Source organism: Panthera uncia, chromosome B4 (assembly GCF_023721935.1).
Source record: "Panthera uncia isolate 11264 chromosome B4, Puncia_PCG_1.0, whole genome shotgun sequence".
NCBI lineage: Eukaryota > Metazoa > Chordata > Mammalia > Carnivora > Felidae > Panthera > Panthera uncia.
Window position 1 is genome coordinate 105,842,495 of NC_064809.1, and position 18,776 is coordinate 105,861,270.

An 18,776-nucleotide genomic window follows, 5' to 3' on the forward strand; every position below is an offset into this window, starting at 1 on the left:
GCTCATCTCTGAAATAACAATTTTAGACTTTAACGTGCATATTCATCTTTTCCTAGAAAAATATTGTATATGTGCAGTAATATTTCATCAACATAAAATATATATAGTTAGTAATGGTCGGTAATCAGTATAACTTTTGATTTTACATATTCTCCATTGACCTGAGATATTTAGGTTTTCCGGTCTTTAAAAGCAAGGGTATCTAATTCAGAAAATATCAAACACATGCCATTAAAAATGCTCCATCAACTGTTGTCTCTAAAGAATATCTTACATTCTTCAGATCCCTCTGTCACACTCCTCTGCAGTATTTTCTTAAAACAAATATGACCATGTCATTCTCAAGCATGAGACATTTCATAATTCCATTTGCTGGTGGTTCAAATTCTTTTGCATGTCATTAAGAACTCCTGTCACCTTCTTTTGCCTTAGTAGTTGACAGTATTCCACCTCTAACATCGTGGTTTTGTTTTTAAGTTTATTTTATTTTGAGAAAGAGAGAGACTCCTAAGCAGGCTTTGTGCTATCAGCACGGAGCCTGACGTAGAGGCTGGATCTCACCACTGTGAGATCATGACCTGAACTGAAATCAAGAGTTGGATGCTCAACCCACTGAGCCACCCAGGCACCCTCTTAACACCGTGTTCTATGTCTGCTCAAATGGTCCATGCTTCACACCACAGTAGCTCAAATTATGCTCCTTCTTTTAATTTTTTTTAATATTTATTTTTGAGAGAGAGACAGAGACAGAGTGTGTGGGGGAGATGGGGAGAGATAGAGGGAGACACAGAATCTGAAGCAGGCTCCAGGCTCTGAGCTGTCAGTACTGAGCCCGACATGGGGCTTGAACTCACAAACCATGAGATCATGATCTGAGCTGAAGTAGGACACTTAACCAACTGAGATACCCAGGCACCCCTATGCTCCTTTTTGAAGCATTGCCTGATTTCCCCCTAATAAACTATGGGCTCATTGGAGGCAAAGTATTTACTTTACTTAGGAAAATATATACCTCAGAGATGTTCCCCAAAATTTTTGAGTGGATTTTTAATTGATGAATTTATCATTCGAGAACACAGATAAAAGCATCTCTTCAATTAAAATCTAAGAAACCTTTAGTGGAACTTCAAAGAAAATGTTTCTAATTATAACACAGTATTTTACTAATTTGATTGCTATGTTGTATGCAAAAGTTTGATCCTGAGGGGAGATTCTAGGGATTGGGAGGAGGATTATTACATTAAGACAAAAAGCTTTAGTGAAGGAAATAAGAGGGAAAAAATGTCATATTATAGCTAAGATATGACCCAAGATCTTTCATTACACACCCTAATTTATCTATATATTAACTCTGCATGTAATTATTGCAAACTTTTACCAGTGTAATTTTGATCATTCAAACTGGAGTACCAATCACTGTGTTTTCAATTTTCTAATTATTGTCTGCAGCATTAAACATGGTAATAGTCATCTGATTGGCACTTTAAAAGACTGAACTAATTAAAGACAAGAAGTAGTAAAATACCTGATGTTTTTTAAAGGACAATGGTACAAACATAAAAAGCAGACAATCTCCAAATTTACATATAACCAGCATATTGAGCTTTTAGTAGTGCTGGCTCTGTGTTAAGAATTTTATGTGCTATAATTCATCTAATTGTCACAGAAAACTTGTGAGATAGGCACCATTAATATCTTTGTCATTTTATACATGTGCGAACAAGTTTATTGAGGTTAAATAGCCGTCTTAAAGATATACAATCTGGAAGTGATGCAGATAGGAAACTCAAAGGCAGCTGATTTCAGAACCCAGGATCTTTTTTTTTTTTTAATGTTTAGTTATTTGTTTTTGAGAGACACAGAGAGAGAAACAATAGGGGAAGGGTAGAGAGAGAAGGAGAGAGAGAATCCCAAGCAGGCTCCATGTTGTCAGCGCAGAGCCTGACACAGGGCTCAATCTCAGGACAGGAAGAGATCCTGACCTGAGCCAAAATCAAGAGTCAGACACTTAGCTGACTGAGCCACCCAGGGTGCCCCTGAGAACCCAGGATCTTAATCACAATATATTCCTCCTTCTTTGAATTTAGGATGAATGGAGTTTCCTGGTTATTTCAACATAGAATGGCATATCACAAAAATTTTATTTTGTACATTTTTGAGATTGGAGATTAATTTGGAAAAGGAAAAATTACTTAACATGAGAAAATAGGCTTAATAAATTAGTCTCTAAATCCAGAGACATGGGGAAATTACTCTAAGTGGAATATTGACAATGGGTTGGTAATGGAGCAACCATTTTACTTGAGGGTATGCCTTTTGAAACCAAACGAGCAGGAATGGGAAAATAAAGGAAATAAAGTCTATTAGTTTTGGAGATTTCTCTATTTTTATTGGAATAAGTAGATGTTTGAATATGAAGATTGTAAATACACAGGGAGATGGATCAATTGGATAAAAATCAAAGTTCCAGTGCAAATTGGATATTTTTCATTTTCTGAGAATTCTAAAAACATTGTAAAACCAGTCTGAGTAATCCAAAGCTTTTGTTCTGCATTAATAGGTCTTTCTATGAAGTAGTCTCTATTGTATGGTATAATTACTTTAAAATCATTGTGTTTTTTTGGTGATTTAATTTGAAAATGTTCATTGTTGGGGGCACCTGGGTGGCTCAGTCAGTTAAATGTCTGACTTCGGCTCAGGTCGTGATCTCACAGTTCGTGAGTTTAAGCCCCACATCGGGCTCTGTGCTGACAGCTCAGAGTCTGGAGCCTGCTTTGGATTCTCTGACACCTCCCTGCTTGCACTCTGTCTCTTCTCAAAAATAAACATTAAAATATTAAAAAAAAAGAAAATGTTGTTGTTATATCCAAAAAGTAATCTCTTCATATGATATACTTACTTATTTTCAGTACAGTCAAATTTTAGTAGCAGAATTACATTTTTAGAAGAAATCTTCAAAATCAGTTGAGTATTTTTATTCAGATAGTGTTATGTGAAGAATTACAACAATTTGGTTTTGGGGTATCCATTTCCTTGTGTTATATAACATTTGTTTGGTTTTTTTAATTCTTCATTTATTAATTTGCCACGTTTTTTGTGCCTACTATGTATCTGGATAAAGCATGACGATGCAAATATGAATATAATATTTCCCACCAAGAAGCTTAGAGCCTCTTAATGGAGAATCTTAAATTCTGATTAAATATGAACTTACACTCTGCTTAATAGTATTTCTGCTTAGCAAAGCTATGGTTAGAAAAGAAGAACAATACTGCTCTTACCCAAGGGAAACTGTAACCTCAACAAGTTAGACAACCAGTCAAGGTTTGCCTCTTGCATCTAAATGAGAGGTGATGTAGTCAAATATCAGCAAAGATGGAAAGCAGAAGGGAACTTCTTATCACAATCGTCACTGAAGTTACTCATGGAGTTACAGAGAGTCTTTTCTTCAAAATGTACATTTATTATTTTTCACAGCAAAATTGTTTTTTTTTAATTTTTTTTTGTTTATTTATTTCTGAGACAGAGAGAGACAGAGCATGAGTGGGGGAGGGGCAGAGAGAGAGGGAGACACAGAATCAGAAGCAGGCTCCGGGCTCTGAGCTGTCAGCACAGAGACCTACGCAGGGCTCGAGGTCACAAACTGGGAGATCGTGACCTGAGCCAAAGTCAGTCGCTCAACTGACTGAGCCACCCACACGCCCCTCCACAGCAAAATTGTTAAGCCCATGTTCAGTACCCACCACCGTTCTGCTGGGGGTTAGAGAGACAGATGTATCACCAAGACAAAATTGTTTCTGCTCCACTACAGTATAGCATCTACAGAAACCAATTTCCAGAGCCCATCATCTCTGCCTGGTTGTACAGACATCTGTAATTTGTCATGTTCTAAATCAAATTCATTTCCGGTTCCTCTCCTCAACTCTGCCCACGAGTGTTCTTGGGTCTATTTTCTTATTTTGTCTAATGACAAGACAATGCCTCTGCGCCGTTGCCTGAAGTAAAAATCTCAGCATCTTTCCTGACTCTTCCTCTGTTGTCCTCACTGATGACACACACCATCCCACATGCAGTATGTAATCAAGTTCAGTCAATTCCATCTCAGAAATGTCTCTGACATTTTCCTGTTTTTTCTTTTTTCTTTTTTTTTCTGACTCACTTCCTCCCTCTAGAGAAGATAAGCCCTGCAGAGTAAGAACTTGATCTGTTTTGTTCACTGCAGTATCCCTTGCTCCTAGAAGAGCTCCTGGCACATAGTAAGACTTCAACAAATGTTTGTTAAATGAATATCTATTTCCAAAATAACATAACAACAATTAATATTTTTGGAGGATCATTATTCGCCAGGCACAGAGATATGTCCTTTGTAAATTTATGTATTTAATTTTTAAACTTACTCTAGAATAGATTGGCACAAAGAATTGATCGGTCTTAGGAGCCCTTGTTTGTAGCTACAGGGTTTTACTTAATTGCCCTGCCACAACCACTCATTCCTACAGTTCATCTTCCATACTGTTATTAGCATTATTTTTCTAAAGATTTATTACAATTCTATTTACCCACTTGAAACCTTTCAATGACTTATAACTTCTTGTCATTCCATGTTGGGTGTATTACAACTTGGCTACAGCCTACATTTCCACTCTATTTTTCAGGGTTCCATTCCAGGAACCAATATCATAGCTGAAGAGCCTACTTGCTTCCCAAATTATGCCACTCACTTTATCACGTGTGCCTTTGTTACTATTGTGGACTGTGCCCGCAATTACTTTCTCCCTGCCTGCTTAATTAACTTCTATTCATCTTTCAAACTCAATTCCAAATCTCCTCCTGCATCTAGTTGAAAGAGAGAATTTGGAAGCCAGATACATCTGAATTTTCATTCTGGACTGTCTACTTATGACTGTAATTTCAGGCAAGGTCTTAATCCTCAAGGTCTTTGCTGTAAAGTTAGCACATTAACACTTGATTTCAAGGGTTATTTCTTTGATTAAATGAGATAACAAAGCAATTAGAACTTGGTACACACTCAGAAAAAGTATATCAGATCAATGCCTTCTCCTGACATCATCAGTTGAATAGACTGCTCACATTAATTCCCATATCTATTTCAAAACTTACGGAAATTGTGTATTTTTAAATGTACAAATCTGTGTGCCAGGTACCAGGTTCCAGGGACCAAGTAGACTCTAAATAAGTAAATGCTGAATTTATTGATGATTCTAAGATAGAATCATATGTAATAAAAGTACTCTATACTTTCTTTAGCCAAATGTAATTTTTATGGATTATTTTCATTATTCTTCACTGCTAGTAATAAAGAGTTGATTCTGTGCTTACATAAGCTTTGTACGCCTTTTACATCAATAACAGCACATATTTTTATTTGTCCAGCCTTGGAGTCAAACATTGAATTAAATAGAATGACTCAATAGATTAGAAAAGGTCTCCAGCTCTATCAAGACTTGTCATAGTTTAAGGCAAATGTAAATGTCAATGTCAGGTCAAAAAAGACAGAATCAAAAAGTAGTGTGAGTCTTGGGGAAGAAAGGAGTACTACAAATGGGGCATAGCCAATTCAAAGTGGGGGGCTGACTCTGCCGTCGCAAATGAGAATTAGATGGAAATGTTGCTGTTACAATATGATTTTGGTTTGCTTTGTAAATAGTCTATTTAGGAACATACAAACTGCTATTCAACTACTTGGGGAGAGATCTGGACTGGTAAAACCATCAATCTTGTACTGTGTGAGCACACAATTTCTTTTCTGCGACTTGTGGCAATCACAATTTCCTGCTTTACAAAATGTCAGGAGGCTGGGTCCCAGGAAAAAAGAGGAAGTCAGAACTTGCTGAATATTTCTTGAAGATTATTAATTAATTTATTGTTTCTTTGGAATAATTTTCTTCAGGGAGGAGGGAACCACTTATCTAATTTAAAACTATTGTTCATGATATTAGTGATAACACTTTATTTACAGGTAATATGGAACCTTAAAAAAACAGCTGTATTGAAATTCAATCCTGGCTCAGAGTTTTCCTTTTATTCATTGCTGAATGAGTGTAAGTCTCATTAACATTAAAAAGAACTGTGAATGCCTAATGATTATGACATAGAACATGTCTAGGGGTTAATTTTAATTGCGTATAATTGTATTTGGATGAACAGTTTAGAAACAACCATTCAACAATAGTAACCACATTTCTTAATTACAAGTAGCAATTGACTTGGACAGACATTTGTTGTGCCTCTGACCCTATAAAAAGAGCACTCTGGAAATCTGAGTTTATGTCTTCCTATGTTGGAAATATCATCTTTCATGACCACAACTTGCAAAGAGAAAAAAGAAAGAGATGACAATAGCTTTAAGTCATTTGCTACTTTACAGAAAAGACAAAGGAGACTCAGATACTTAAACAATTTGCCCACATTCACTCAACTATTAAGTTATAGAATAAAAATTGATATTTACATTTGTACATTTTGAAATCCAGTGCTAAGTAATGAAAAGAAAAAATTTTGTGTGAACCATTTGTATCATATTTGTGTGTTGTGGTCTGAATGATGTGTCTACTCCAGATTCATATATTGAAAATCTAATGCCCAAATTGATGGTATTAAAAGGTAGGGCTTTTGGAAGGTGATTAGGTAAGAAAAGTGGAGCTCTCATGAATGGGATTAAGAGCCCTTATAAAAGAGGCCCCAGAGAGCTAACTTGTTCCTTCCACCATGTAAGGATATGACTTGAAGTTTGCAACCCTGAAAAGGATCCTCACTTGCCCATGCTGGCACTGTGATCGTGGACTTCTAGCCTCCAGAACTGCAAGAAATAAATGTCTGTTATTTATCAACTTTCCCATCTGTGGTATTTTGTTATAGCAGCCAGAATGGTCTAAGACATTGTGTCTGTAGATAGATACTAAAGTTGAAATCTGTTTGATTGTGGAATAAAAAGGATGTCAGTCTATGGCACAGATCTTCATTGGCTATTTGAGCTGAGGTTTATAACGTGTCTTAATACTTGTAAGTATTACTATCTGTACAGGTGGTCCTACACAGATAAAACTCATTAAATGGAAAAGTTTTCTGGTATCGATGACCAAGAAACACTTGCTGAGAAATCTACGATGAACAAAGTTTTGGGTTGCTTATTTTCAAAATAAGGTTGAAGAGGTAAAACCAAAAATTGATTAAGTGTAATACATATCTATGCATTGTTTTCTAATAGAATACTAATTACATTATAATCTGGAAAAAAAAACATTTGTCATTTACTAGGGTTCAAAGCATACTTTATTGAATGAGAATATTCAAGCTATGAAGAAGTGTGAAGATTATTAGCCCAACCATAACTTTATGCAGAAGAAAAAAAAATCAATACTAGAGAGTCCAAGTGACTGATTTATTTTTTTAAGTTTATTTATTTTGAGAGAGACAGAGACAGCATGAGTCGGGTATGGGAAGAGAGAGAGGTAGACAGAGAATCCCAAGCAGGCTTGACCCTATCAGCACAGAGCCCCATGCGGGGCTCAAACTCGCGAAATCCTGAGATTACGACCTGGAGCAGAAACCAAGAGTTGAACGCTTAACTGACTGAGCTTCCCAGGCATCCCCAAGTGACTGATTTAACTTGTTACTGATAGGACCGAGACTAGACTGAGGTTTCCTAATTGTCAATGTTATACAATTTGAAAGGGTTCGAATGACCTTAGAGTCTAAAATCATGGTGTTTCATGTTAGCCATTAAATTCAAAGTCACCAACTAAGGCATAAAACATGGATAATCAAATATGGGAGAAGTAGGACTTTCATGATACACTTAAGATTGATACCCTGTCTAAAATAGGTTTCACCGTAATCAGTGGTTTTCCCCATGCTATAAACAATTGTGCTTTTTCTATTGAGTACCAAAAGTAATCCTTTGGGGTTTAGGCCTCAGTCATGAAATAACATACATTTTATACTCTAGAATCACACTCCCTTTGGTGAGTAAGATGTTCATATGCAGGAGCTAAAAATAACTGAGGGAATAGTGACTTAAATCTCCCATTTCATTTTCAGGTTCACAGTGGGGTAGACCAAATGAAATGGTGAGCAAAACTGCCAGCATGCAAATGTATGTTAAAGTTATTTCTGTTTCTTTCTTATTTCTCTCTCTCTCTCTGTTTTTTGCTGACTTTTTACAGTTTTATTTATTTTGAGTTAAATCTGCTTAAGATGTTCCTACACTTTAATGCATGAGAGCAAAATACTGCATAAATTTTTAAAGAGAGAGCAAGACTAGATTATGAATATGTATGAATATCAATATTCATACATTAATATCAATATGTATGAACATCAATAACAAAGAAACTTATCAATAGAAACAAGCTCACAACCCAGGAACTTCATGGCGACATCTGCAATAGTCAGTTAATGTAGGTTTCACAACAATAGCCATTGAAGGAAGAATCTAGGTTCTAACAGGATTGGCTTGGTCCATGCAATAAGTAAAATAATATATACATATATAATAGAGAGATAAATATCTAGATTTATTTTTAAATTAGAGTAGTAATAATGGGCTTTCATTATCACATGGCAACAATCTACTAGACCTGAATAATTGCTAATTCCATTTAGATAAGAAAGGTTCTTTCCAGTTTCCTGCAATCTCCTGTCTCCCTGATTTCTTAATATTTCATTTTATTTATTTAATTTTTTCCAATTTCTTAATATTTTAATATCAAACTGCATCACTCATTTATATTACCTATATGATTCTAGATATATGAGTATGAAACAGCTGATTCAGAAAGGGACCTCAAGTTGAAAAAAATTTTTGGTATTTTTATCCTTAATAGTATGGTTATCTCTGAGATAGAGAGAGATGCAGTATACACACTTTAGCATTTTCCATCCTGTTAGAAAAGAGAAATAAAAATATCAGATGTGCCTTTCCTGGCTTAGTGTCATTAGATCTTTACTCAGCCAATCTTCTATTGAGTATTTTGATAATCAGAGAAAAGCATTCAGATTTCATTTTTTTTAAATTAATTTTTACAGTTTATTTTTGAGGGGAAGGGGAAGGGGGTGGGCAGACAGAGAGGAACCAGAGAATCCAAAGGAGGCTCTATGCTGTCAGCACAAAGCCTGATGTGGGGATTGAACCCATGAACCGGTGAGATCATGACCTGAGCTGAAGTTGGATGCTCAGCGGACTGAGTCACCCAGGCACCTCTACCATTCTGATTTCTATATTTGTCTGCCTATAAGGAAGAAATGTGCTCAAGTGATGCATTTTGGCTATTTCTGGTCTCTGTGAAAGTGAATTTTGATGGCACATCTGTGGTATGCTTAGTATTACTTGGCTATAGTGAGAGATTTTGCTGATTATGCATATGTGTGTGTGTGTGTGTATCTTGAATAATACTTATACTTCTTATTATAAATTAAGAAATGAGCAAAATTGTCCTTAATTTCAATGTCTTAGGTATTTTTTTTTAGTATGAACCTATCTCTTAGGTCTGTTATATCTAAAACACTGGTTACACCTAAGCATTTACAGGGTAAAGCCAATGTTACTAATGAATTTTAGAGGGCAGCGCTATTATTTCTAAATATGTCCTTCCAGATTTCTGGAGTATGTAGAACAAAGTTAAATTAATTGAAAGTGAGGCAATGAATTACTTTTACCTTATGTTTTTGTGAATCTAGGTTGATTGGCTGACAAAATGTCACAAATTCTTTACCCTTCCTTGTACGTATTCCCTCTTAAGCATGACTTTGCAATGTCTCCCATCAAGAGGTGTAGTCTCTTTCCCACACATGAATGCCAGCTGAATTTTTAATATATTTTGGCTAAAAGAATGCTATAGAATTAATAGTGTGCAATTTTAAGCTTAGAACTCAGTAGGCCCTTCATGCTCCAACTCTCCCTCCTAGAACTCTTACTACCACAGAACAGGCCTGCCCTAGTTTTGCTTGAGGTGCAGAGACCACTCAGAAAAGGTTACTTTTTTTTTGTTTCTGTGGCATTTCTCCATTAGGAGAATAGAAGTTGTTCTTCAAGTAAGTCACTGTTCTTTTCCCTCATGACATAATTCCTCTAGTATATTGCGTATTTATAAAGCTTGAAATCCATAGACCATGGACACGCTTTCATTATTGTCAGTAACAGAGTCATTCTCAGCCTGATTATTTTATACTTACAAAATGGGCTTCCTCCTTTTCCAATACACATGCAAAAATATTGATCAATATTGAGGTATTTAATCTGTAAGGAAATATTTACTTCCTGGTTTTACGCAAAGCAGTAATTTCTATGGAATGTGGAAACATAGAAGCTGAGAATTTTAACTAAGAGACTGTTCATAAAGGTTTTCTCATTTTGGTTTGAGGTTGAAGGTTGAAGACTCTCGATGGTGTTGTGATAATGCTGCCCTTGGAAAGGGGAAGTTGCTCATAAATTTTATCATATTAAGATCAAAATTAAGACATTTTGGACTGAGAATGTTTCACTACTCTAACATTACATGAAGAAATAAAATCAAAAGTAACAAGATGACTGATCAGTTCCTGAGGAGTCCATATTTATTGGAAAGAACAGACAGTAATGTGGGATCACATATCTACTGTGATGAAAGAATTATGAAGGGCTAACTTTTTCTGTAGGCTGATAGTTCATACTGCAACGCACGACCGTGCACTAAAATATCTCACTGGAGACTGGCTAATCCCACTGTATTTGAATAGCATACTTTCTCCTGCTTCATACGTTGTTATTAACTCTTTGGCTGAGCCATAGGAAGTGGAGTAGTGGCAATAAACAGAAAGTGTTCTAAAAGGGCTCTACCTCTCAATTTAATTAAAAGGAAAAATGGGAACACTTGGATGGCTCAGTCGGTTAAGCATCACACTCTTGATTTCAGTTCAGGTCATGATCTCACTGTTCGTGAGATGGAGCCCTGTGTCAGCTCTGCACGGAGAGCCCAGATCTTCTTGGGTTTCTCTCTCTCTCTCTCTCTCTCTCTTTCACTCTTGCTCTCGCTCTTGCTCTCTGCCCCTACCCTTCTCTCTCAAATAAATAAACATTTTAAAAAAGGAAAAAGGAACCATATGCACTACAAATATTTGGGAAGACACAAATTACTGCTAATTCTAATTGTTCCTACATACTGTTGTAAAAATAAAAATTGAGAAAATAAAATAGCTTATGAAAATGAACTCAGTACTGATGGATTGAAATTTAGTTTGAAAATCTCCTCCTTCTTCCCTCAAAGGACAGCCTGTTATAAATAGAATTTTTTTGCAGTGATATTTTCACATCTTTTTTGAAAATACAGACAAGAAAATAACCATGTGGTACAGTTTAAGGTAAAATAAAAAGGATTTTATTGAAAAAAACACATAACACATAAACATAATGCTATTTTCTACAAGTAAATCTGGCTGATTTAAACCAGTGTGAAAGTGCCAGCCTCCAAAGGTAGTAAACAGAAATTTTTGAAATGTTTACACCAGAAAGTGCCACCAACAGTGACTTTATATATACATCTTTCACATGAATAAAGAAAAGAAAACACTTGTGTATGTGCATTGCCATTTTTAGCTCCCTTTTCCAGCTACCATATGGGTAACTTCATTAGAGAGCCTGAATGTGTATTTTATGAATTGCCCACTTGGTTAAACAGTAAGCATTAATGATAATTACAAGAATCTCAAAGGCTATAAAATTAATATCGTGCATTTGAAGAGTCTAAGAGATTAGAAGAGGAACACAAATTATGCTTCTTTTATTTTCTTCAAAGGCAGATTCAAACAAAAACTGTACTCTCTTCCTCTTGACAGGGTTTAATAATTTAGCAAGATTAATGTGATAAAGTCCTTGCTTCAGGAAAGAGAAAGAAGTAACAGAAGCATATCAGAATGATGGAAGGGAAAGGTCAAAGACTAGGAAGGAAAATAGCTTGAATTAAAGTTTTAACAGATTTTTCTGCTAAATATTACCATTTACACTCTACCAAGTGTAAAGAATTAAGTATTAGCATCTTTATAGACCCACAACACTTGATTTTCTGCTTCAAGCCAGTATATTGAATCTTACAGCCAGAGTAAGCTTGTGATGAAAAGATAAATACAATTAAAATAAAATTATGTACAAACACATCTGTATATATATTTTTAAGTATCCTTGATCTGATATGAATAAAAAGGAAATCTGTAGAGACTCATATAAAAGTAAAAGCAGAAACCCTGAGAGGTAAGTCATCTCCAAAGCCAGCTTTCTAGGTGAGAACTTCTAGCAATTCTTAGAAAGCTTGAGCTTCCCTTTTGACTGTTTCATGAGGAACAGAGTGAAAAGCATAAAAGTCCCTTCTCCAGATAAAATGAGAAATAAACCTCATGGGGAAAATAATTCTGAAATGAAATCTTGTCCTAAGTGCTGGCTGGAGAGAAAAAACAAAGAATTAACAAGTTAGTCCTCATCACAGATCTGAAGTATGAACCCATGCTGTTTGTTGGGTTAGAAACCTAAAACAGAGCATTTAGCTGCCTCCTTGCCCCTGTCGGGGACTGGTAAAAGCAAGTACTGTACTTTAAGAATAGAACTCCAAATCTAGCCTTAAAGAATTCCCATCAATAATATTCCACATACCTGAGATTGTATTCAAAAACAAAAACACACAAACAAAATAGGATTTTATAAGTGAAAACAACCAGGAACAACAGAGAGTACAATCAAAACCACAGATTAGAGGTTTGGCTTGAACATAAGAAAAAGAAAGAAGAGAATATTAAATCTGTAAAACCCTCTAATGGAATTTGTTAACACAAGGGTAAAAAAAAAGAATAAAATGAGATTAATTACAAGTCACAAATGTAGATTAACACAGTGAATTGGTTATGGATTCAAAGAACGTGGCATGAAGAAATTTATGTGATGGGGGTACCTTGGTGGCTAGTCGGTCAAGCATCCAGCTCCAGATTTCAGGTCAGGTCATGATCTCATCGTTTAAGTTTGAGCCCCATCCCATGTCTGGCTTTGCACTTAGAGCACGAAGCCTGCTTGGGATTCTCTCTCTCTCCTTGTCTTTATGCCCTTCCCTGCCCTACCTTTCTTTTTCTTTCTTTCCTTCTTTCTTTCTTTCTTTCCTTCTTTCTTTCTTTCTTTCAAAATAAATAAACTTAAAAATAAAAAAAAAAACTATGAAATGATTTGGAAAAAAATTAAGAGACATAAAGAATAGAGAAAAATGGAAGCGGCCACATTAAAAGAGATAATGACTGAGTAATTCCAGAATTGCTGAAAAAAACATCTCTGCTCGGATACTGTAGGGCTAATAAATCTGAAGTGTGATATATAAAAACTGTACCTAGATTCATCATAACTAGCTTCAGAACACCAAAGATCAAGAGATTTTAAAAGCAGCCAGAGAAAAATAGCAAATTTCAGACACAGGTATAGCAATTAGGCAGAGAGTTGACTTTCCAATAATAAATAGACTCCAGAAAACTGTGGAATAAAACCTTAAATGGTGTCAGAAAAATTATTGACAATCTAGACTCACATTCCAGGGATATTAATTTACTATAATGGTACTTTCAGACAAAATAAAAAAAAACCTGAATCATGTTCACTAAGAGAAAATTGAAAGAACATATTTCACAAAGGGAGATAAAGTGGAAGTTCTGATAAGAAGGAATGGAGCGAAAAGAAAGTGAGAAATATGTGAGTAAATCCTCCATAATATTAATTTACAAAACTATAATAATAATTTCAACTTTTGGAATAATAGAGCAAAAATACATATAACATTAACACAAAAATCTGGATGGCTCATGAGAATTAAGATATTCTAAGATACTTGTATTTTAGGAAGGATTTAAAGATATTAATACACTCTGGAAGATACCTTAATTGTGTTAGTTGTATACTGTAATTTTGTTCTATGACCTGTTTTTTCTTCTAGTGTCAATATGTTTCCAAGTTTAATTCAAAATATCAAAATACATGCTTTGATAAACTCATAAATTTCCAATAAACATCCTCTAGAGTTTTTACTGTGAAAGTAGTAGTATTGAAAGAATAAAATCTGCTTACATAAAATTAATGAGCAAATAGCTCCAATTTAGGCATGAGTTTGACTTTATGAAATAGCTTTGATAATATACAAAAAAATTGTAGCTCCTCAGAATTTTACTGTGAGTGACAGATAACCAATCTCACCTTAAGAAAGAAGCTGTCATAATCTGTCCTGTACAGAAAATGTTGATACACTATAAAAAAGAAAGTCCAGTATTACTAATATATTCCTCTGGTTTATTATTAATAAAAGTAAAATAAACATATTCTAGATAATTTGTTATTTCCCATGCAGTTGCATTATGTTCATATTTATTAATATTTTCTAAATTGACAGAATATATACATATTTTAACTTTGTTGTATATCATAGCCTATCCCTTTACATTAAGTAAAATTATTTAAAAGTAGTTAAATGCTTGAAATATATATTATACAATATATAATATTACATATATTGCTTTTTATAATATTACATATATTGCTTGTAATAACATTACAATTGCTTTTTTCAGGGTAGTAAATAAATTAGATATATTTTATAGTATTTCATTTAACCACAGGATTATTTGCCTTTTGAAAATAACTTCAGTCCATATTAACTAGCTTCACTTCACCTAAAAAGTGCACAGGGTACTTTGTTACGAATGTCTACATTACTGATTTTTCCATCATGTGTAAAGGCTTACAATATTCAAGAGAATGTTTTTGCTATAACATTAGAAATTCATTGCCTGGAACACAGTTTGCTACTGCAGTTCGCCATACCATGTAACAAGGTTATTCAGAAGAAAACTGTGCAGCTATAAGAAAATGAGAACATGAAGAGAAGTCTCTAAAGATAATGTCTTTAAAAGTCATGTGGGCATTCTCTGAGCAAAGATATTTTGAGTAACAAATATGTTGTTATTTTGCATTACTTTTCTTGACTACACTTAAAAGTACTATTTATATACATTTTTTAAAAATTCAGTGCTTCTCTGGGCTATGTAGTTACTTCCAAGGAGACAATAATGTTATTTTCTGGAGTTTGAAAATTCATATGCTCTTAAAGCACAAATTCCTCTGTCTCGCCTGGTATCTCCATTAGTTTTTTGGGTTTTTCTTTTTTCATCTCTGTTTAGATGTTCTGTGCTCAATTACATACTCACCTTCACTGGGATATCTGTAGTTTTCCTCCATTTTTAATACTGTAGCTCACATATGGCAAGAATAGTTGCAATTCTAGATTGATCTTTTAAAGTTTATTTATCCATTTTGTGAGAGAGAGAGCATGTGCACCTGCCCGAGCGGGGGAGGGGCACAGAGAGAGGGAGATCTTATAGTCATGAGATCATGACCTGAGCCAAAATCAAGAGTTGGTCACTCTATGGACTGTGACATTCAGGCGTCCCACAGATTGATCTTTAAAATGGTAGTAGTCATTCTGATAATCTTATTTCAAATAAACTTATTTGTCAATATGGAGGTATTACCACTCAATCATTAGGGTCAGGCAGAAAGGAGGTGGCATTTAAAGAGGTCTCACTATAGGGGAGACTGTGTGGTTTAGTTGGTTAAGCGTCTGACTTCTGCTCAGGTCATGATCTCACGGTTAGTTCCAGCCCTAAATGGGGCTCTGTGCTGACAGCTCAGAGCCTGGAGCCTGTTTTGGATTCTGTGTCTCCCTCTGTCCCTCCTCTGCTCTTGCTTTCTCTCTTTCTCAAAAATAAATACACATTAACAAAAATTAAAAAAAAAAAGAGGCCTCACTACAGATTCCAAGAAATTTGGTCTGCAGAACACTGTAACAGTAAGTCAAGTTTTAACAAGCTTTTGGTATTTGGCCACAACACGGCATTTGGACTATGGACTTTATGTTTTTAAATTTATGGATGGAACACATTGATGATAGGAGTCCAGACACTAGAAGTGGTAATCAGATGATCAGGCAATTATGAAAGAACTGTATGTGTTTTGAAAATTGTATAACATCCTTCAAGACCTGGATGTCTTATAATGTCTTGTAATGATCTATGCCTTCTGACTGTTTCCACTTACTAGTGATCTGACCTTATATTTCAAGATAGATTTTAACAGATCTGATTTTTTCTACAGTAAGAACTGATGAATTTTCTGAAAGGCTGATTAACAAATGGAATCTGATGATTTAACCTTGTATGCAGATCACCAAATGGAAACTGAAACATACACTGAAAACACAAGACCTGGGCTTATTAGTGGTTTATAAGGATTATATTTGGCTGATAATTGCTCATATATTCTAAGGAAAAATATCACAGAGGTGTACCTGAGAAGAGATATACATGAAAAAAAAATATTCAATTAAGTAAAGGGTAATTAAGTAAAGATAATTTCTCTGAGTGTATTAAGTCATATGTTTTCTTTTTATAAATATTATTTTGATATAAAAATAATGTTATTACTATGAGAATTTATCCTATTTGATATTTAACATACTAGATGGCATTATTGATGTAACTTAAATTATAATATATATGAGTGATTTTCTTCTTTCTGAGGCATTATTATGAACAATAGTTAATTTTATATACTTCTGTTCTTTATTGTGATTAAATATTTTGAATCATGTTACAAATAATTTTGTTAGCACAGAAATTTCAAAGAATTAAAAAAAATTAGTTGATGGAATTATTTTATTATTCTTGACCATTTCCAATATTCAAGCTTCAAATATTTAATATAGATATTTAAATATTTAACATATAAATATACATTTTTAAATATATAATGTAATTATTCAGCCTGTCATAATAGCAAACTTCATTTCTGTGTAAAGTGAAAGCATATATTGGAAAAAATCTCAAGGTGAGGCTAATCAACTAAGCATTCTACAGGGAGATAGTAACCCTAAAAACAACTATAAACTTGTAATGGTTATGGAAGGATTTTCAAGACAACAAAATGTCATCAGATTAAAAATATCTGTATGTTGATTTTCTGAAAAAATTCAGAGTTCCTTGTTACTGATAAATATTTGAATACACACGCAACACATCCTAAATTTTTGGATAAATAAATTGCTTCAGTTACACAAATGTCAGCTATTACTATACTGCATGTTAAATAATAATAAATGTGTACTTTCTGTACTATTCCTAAGCAGTTTTCTTCATGGGCACAGGAGCAGCTCCAAGAGTCAAATCAACCACACAACATCACTCAGTGAAATTTAGATAAGGAACACAAAACATGAGGGAAAATGAAAGGCGGAAAAATTACCTTTCTCAAAAAAAAATCTATGCTCATCTGAATCTTAAATCATATATTCTTTTCCCTTCATATCATTCTTGATAGGAATCTTACAGAAAAAAAAAATTCGTTAAAAGTGACTGTGCTTCACTGTCAAGAAAAACCTATGGTCAGGGATATACTGAATTCCCAAAGCTTTCATCATTAATATTTTATGAGTCTCACTGATCTGTCCTATATAGAAGAAACATTTATCTTTCATTTGTGCAAGCACTGCCTGCTGAGGAATAGATTTCATCTGTAAGCTGGGTGGTGAAATGAAAACGGCAGCAAAAGTAAGAGGAAGCAAAGTGTTCACTTGATTTCTTTTACTAGAGTCTGGCTGCACTTTACTGGAGTTGCAGAGTCAGCCAAGCAAAGTGAAAGATCTTTGGGGAACTATGAAGAGTGTCAGTTCTGGGCCAGTATACTTTGTTCTGCCCATGTGAATGCCCATGTGTTAGTTGACTTCTAAAGGAAATGATTAGCCACGGTGACTTTTGTTGTTGTTATTATTGTAACTTAAACCTTTACAACAAAGTCTGGTGCCTACAGCATTTGGGAAATCATTTGCTCAGTCTTGAAAATTGTGTTCCTTATAGATGAGATGACTAAAAGGCAAATTGGTGATCTTCCAACACTTCAAAGTGAAAAAGCTAGATGTTTTCCCTCTCAGTAGTGTGTGGCTTGCCATGTAGGCTCACCTAGGACACTGGAGCTGAGAATTCCCTGTGGACATCCACAGAAAACATCAACAGAAAAGTCAAACAGAGAAGAGGGCCCAGAACACTCTGTCACAGTCAAAAAGCACATTGGACGTCGTCTATTAGGTTCACTTAGAGCACAGGTCCATCTAGAGTTACAGGAAGTGGAGTATGGTTCCCTCATGTGATTGAAAAGATAATCTCTGGAGAAATGTATGTAGTGTAAAATGTATGTAGGGAAAACAAGCAAACAAAAAAACCTCTGGTTTTGAATGAAACCAGGTTTCTCTGGTAGAAAATACACAATTCAAAGCTATATGAAACAACTGTGCTTCTTTTCTTCAGAGCTCTTACCTCAATTTTTAACTACATATTACCTAGTATGATTATTTAACATCTTTCTGATCTCTTAGAATAAAAATTAGACCCTGTTTATTTTGGTTCACAATTGTATCCCCAGAGTCTTATACACTGTTGGCAGGTAATAGGTGTTCAGTAAGTTTTTGTTAAAATATTTGCACATTTTTCATTTTCATCAGTGCCTGCTAGCATGTTTTACATCATAATCCTTAATAATGTTTTTGGTGAGAGTAATGATTTATTCAAACTGCAGCTACAAATTATAAATCTACATAAAGAACTATGTTAGAAATAAGTTGATAGTAATTAGCCTAAGATTAGTTTCTGGGGCACAAAGAGTTAACCATTTAGTTGAGGAATAAAGTATATGTGAACAATTATACATAATTTGA

The 18,776-nt window shown here is 34.5% G+C and overlaps 1 protein-coding gene across 2 annotated transcripts in view; it reads right to left on the reverse strand.

Annotated features, from left to right (window-relative positions):
• Positions 1–18,776, reverse strand: part of MGAT4C (MGAT4 family member C) — a 221,652-nt gene that overhangs the window by 31,827 nt on the left and 171,049 nt on the right. For both annotated transcript variants that reach the window (XM_049626036.1, XM_049626035.1), the window contains exon 3: positions 14,213–14,262. The gene's annotated coding sequence lies outside the window, so the exon portion shown is untranslated. The remainder of the gene's footprint in view (positions 1–14,212; positions 14,263–18,776) is intronic.